General features: G+C 49.9%; 1 pseudogene; it reads right to left on the reverse strand.

The window, feature by feature from the left end:
• Positions 1-1590: 1590 nt before the first annotated feature.
• On the reverse strand, positions 1591-3912 carry LOC142425721 (aspartate aminotransferase, mitochondrial pseudogene; annotated as a pseudogene).
• Between the last annotated feature and the right edge of the window lie 337 nt (positions 3913-4249).

Raw genomic sequence — 4249 nt, forward strand, 5'->3', positions numbered from 1 at the left:
ATGAAAAAAACCAGTCGACTGGAAACCAGCTGATCATCTTGAATCTCAGGCATTCAGACCGTGGCATTGGAGCTGATGTATTGACTCTGCTATGTGGTCCATGCCAAAGCAAGGGCCTCACAAATTCCACTTTTAATTGGATTTCTCCCCTTTTAAAACACACACAGCTCTCGATCTCTATATTAGGGGAGATACTTCTTCCCTGCTGTGTGCTTAAGATTCAACATTCGAGAAGGAAGCAGATTTATTCTGGCTTTTGACTTTCACACATTGAATTGGTTTCTCAGTATCAGCAAACATGCAAAATGTGGAGGGCTTTGAAAATTAAGGCATCTTGCTTCCTCTTCCTGGATCTAATCACGACTGAAAATGAGACCCTCTGAATTCCGTGGCCATTTATTTATACTTAAATGACAAGTAAGGGGCCTGGTGACACAGTGCTTAAACACCACAAAGCAGGCAGTTGGAACATACCAAGTACTCCACTGGAGAAGGTTGTGGCCGTCGGCATGCATAAAGATCCGAAGCTTATGAAGCAGCTCTACTCTATGTGACAGTGTCGCTATGACTTGGAGTCAACCCAGTGACAGTGGGGTTGGCTTTGGGGTGGAAGACAAATGTGTGTTCATTTTCAGGGGATTGGGAACATGTAACTTCTTTTCTGTGCTCACACTCCATACTGAACCTTCAGAGTTACCTAGTAAGACTGCCTCGGAGCCAGGCATATTTCCCATTGTTCCAACAGGATGTGTGTCAAGCATGTCCATTTTCCTCATCTACTTTCGGGGATTGTAACAGAATCCCAGAACTCATTCCATATTTACAATCCTGACTGCACAGCTGCTTCTGTTTGAAACATTTTTGTGAACTATTATTGTTCCTAATGACCTGGATGCCAATAACTGACCAACAATGCAAATGGGGGGTGGGAGCGTTGGTGGGGGTGGGGGAGTCTAATACATTCCCCAGAAGGCAGAGTTTGAGCAGAGAGGAATAGTTGGTTACCTGGATGAGGACCAGACTTGATCTGGACTGACCTATTCCTTTTCTTCTTCCAACTCTTCCTCAATTTCTCTTAAATCACACTTCAGTTTCCCAAGGCACCCAATCTTACAACCAGGACCAGGAGAGTTTCTTTTGTGAAAGTAAACATCATTTAAATACAAAGGTAAACAATTAGGAGTGCAAAGAGATCAAAGCTGCCGAGAGCTATTTGCATCCTCAAAGATGTGTTCAAAATTGCCTTTCTAAGCGGTAACTTATGGTAGGGTATTTCACACTCAACGCTTTTCTACTGCCCGTCTATTCCACAAGACAGTTTGTTCTTCTTGAAATTTATATATTAGGGGATTCTGGGAAATCGCCTTGGGCAACACCACAGAATGACCTGACTCCACTTTCCATGTGGCTTTGTGAGGCGGTGGGACATGGGGGCAGGGATGAAGATGCTCACTAAAATCTGAGTTCTCACCGTGTGTCTGTCCCGTGTATCTTTCTTTAGGTTCTCTGTACTTTCTGATTTCAACTTATCTACTGATCCTGTCTTTGTCTTTTTTGTTCTTGTTGTTGACCTGTCTTAGTCTTTTTTTTTTTAGTAGCCAGCGGCTGGGTCTTCGGTGATTTTATTTTAACAGAGAAACCAGGCTGCACTAAGCCTACATGATTAGAGCAGATGGTGGCTATCTTTCCAGAGGGGGAGCATGAGCCCTCCTGGCAGCACCCACCCAAGGTTGAAGGCAAAGCCCCGAGTGCGCCCTCTCCTGCACTGCCTGGCTCACGGGTGAGATGAGTGTCTGCACAACCACACTCAACCATGGTAGGAAGTCCCAGTGGGCAGAGGAGGTGATCAATGACTCACGGACGATGAGAAGAAAGTGCAGGGGAGGGAGCTCTCTATTCTCCAGGGGAAGGCATGGCATGTGCATTCTTGACATAAGTATATCCTGACGGGGGCCTGGGGGAGGTTGTTGATGGGACGGGGAGCTAGGCTAGTGAGAGGTCTCTGTGTCTGAGGAAAAGAACAGCAATGATTAGGGCTAAGAGGAAGTGTTAAAATGCCTCTAAGTATGAGAAAGGCGAGCCTTCTTTCTTCCTTTCTCTTAAATAAGCCGGGAAAGGGTGTCTTTTCCTTTCCTTGCGGCAGTGGGCTCAGTGGGTTCTCAGACATGATTTCTGCACCATGGGCTTTTGTGGGGAAGGACACAGGAGTTAGTGTCAGAAGCAGGCTTCTCTGTACAAGGTCTAGTATGTGCGAGTTCTTAGGCTGGATGCACACAGGAACCCTTAGCACGCAAGGTGCTTCGGTTAAAGCTTCTGAAATATTGCAGTTGTGTGACAGACAGATTTTTGGCTCTTTCTTGTACACATACTCATTGGGAGACACCCCAGATAACAGGATGGGGACCAGGTTGGCATGGGAGCCACGGTGCCTCTTCCCTAATTCACTACATGTTCTTTTCCGAGAAACACAGTCAATGGCTGCGTGAAGCCCTGTGGTTCAGAAAGCTCACCTGCCCTCCACCCACCTGCTCTCAGGCTCCCCATGAACCCCACCACAGCAGGGGCTGAAGAGGCAGGGCATCTCTGCTCCCTCTCATGGGGAAACTACTTGGTGACCTCATGAATGGCATGGGCAAGGTAGCCCACGTTGCCGGAGGTGACTCCAGCCACAGAGATGCGCCCGTCCTTTGTCATGTAGATGGAGAACTCCTTGGTCAGCCGCTCCACCTGTTCAGGCTTGAGCCCCGTGAAACAAAACATGCCAATTTGGTCAGTGATGTGCTGCCAGTTGTGGGAGGAGCCCTCCTTCTTCAGGTTAGAGACCAGCTGGGTCCGCATGCCGATGATGCGGTCTGCCATGCCTTTGACTTCCTGCAACCATTGTTTCCGCAGCTCCGGCATGGTCAGGATGGTTGAGGCAATCCGGGCCCCATGGAGAGGGGGGTTGGAATACATGGGACGGATCAAAATCTTCAACTGCGACTCCACCCTCTTGGCGGTTTCAGCATCCCTGCAGACCACGGTAAAGGCCCCCACGCGCTCACCGTACAAGCCCATGTTCTTGGCGTAGGACTGGCAGAGGCACACGTCAATGCCCTGTTCGATGAAGTGGCGCACGGCCCAGGCGTCCTTGTTACCGTCCCCACTGGCGAAGCCTTGGTAGGCCATGTCGAAGAATGCAAAAAGATTCCTTTTCTTCACCACGCTGGCCATCTCCTTCCACTGCTCAGGGCGGGGGTCCACTCCGGTGGGGTTGTGAGCACAGGCATGCAGGAGGACCACGCTCTGCTCGGGCATTTTTGAAATGTCATCGATAGCACCTGCGAAGTCGAAACCGCAAGTCTTGGGGTCGTAGTACCGATACCCCTGAAGCTGCATGCCAGCGTCCCTGAAGATGGGCGTGTGGTTTCCCCAGGAGGGCTTGGGCAGAAAAACGTCTCGGCTGAACTTAAAGAATCTTTGCAGGAAACTGGCTCCGATCCTGAGTGCGCCGGTGCCAGAAATGGTCTGCACGGTGACGTACCGGCCACTTTTCAACACCTCGCTGTTCTCGCCCAGGGCCAGTTCTGCAGATGCCTTACAAAATTCAGCCAGTCCCCCAATGGGCAGGTATTCCTTGTCCAGGTTTTTCGCAGCAATCTGGGCCTCAGCCTTCAGGACACTAGGGAGCACATAGGGCTTTCCTTTGTCATCCCGGTAGGCCCCAACTCCCAGGTTCATCTTTTTGCTGTTGGTATCTCTCTTAAAAGCTTCGGTGACTCCCAGAATGGGATCCGGGGGCCCCATCTCCACATGGGCCCACCAGGAGCTGGCTCTGGCAGAAGCCGCGGCGGCAAGGCCTGGGTGGAAGGCGACGGCGACTCCAGAGAGGCCGCGACCAGAGTGCAGCAGGGCCATGGTGGGCGGCAGGAGGGCAGCGGCTCGCGGCTGGCGGCAGGGCAGACCCGAGGACAAGTGGGCGCAGACTCTCGACCTGTCTTAGTCTTATAAGCAAAAATATTCTAGCTTTTTTTTTTTTGTTTATCATTGCTTGTTTGTTTGTTTGTCTTTGCTTTCTTCAACACGTTTTGAGAAAGCGCAGCCTACACCTTTCTCTTCCTCTTACTTCTCCAACACAGCCAAGTGTCAATTTCCAGTACCTTGGTTAGTCAGCTCTCTGATCTTTTAGAATATTTGAGCTACCAAGCCACTGCTTTTTTATGTCTGTCCATTGAAAATGCTCTTTGCTAAAATACCAATTACTTCATTT

This window comes from Tenrec ecaudatus, chromosome 14, assembly GCF_050624435.1.
Source record: "Tenrec ecaudatus isolate mTenEca1 chromosome 14, mTenEca1.hap1, whole genome shotgun sequence".
NCBI lineage: Eukaryota > Metazoa > Chordata > Mammalia > Afrosoricida > Tenrecidae > Tenrec > Tenrec ecaudatus.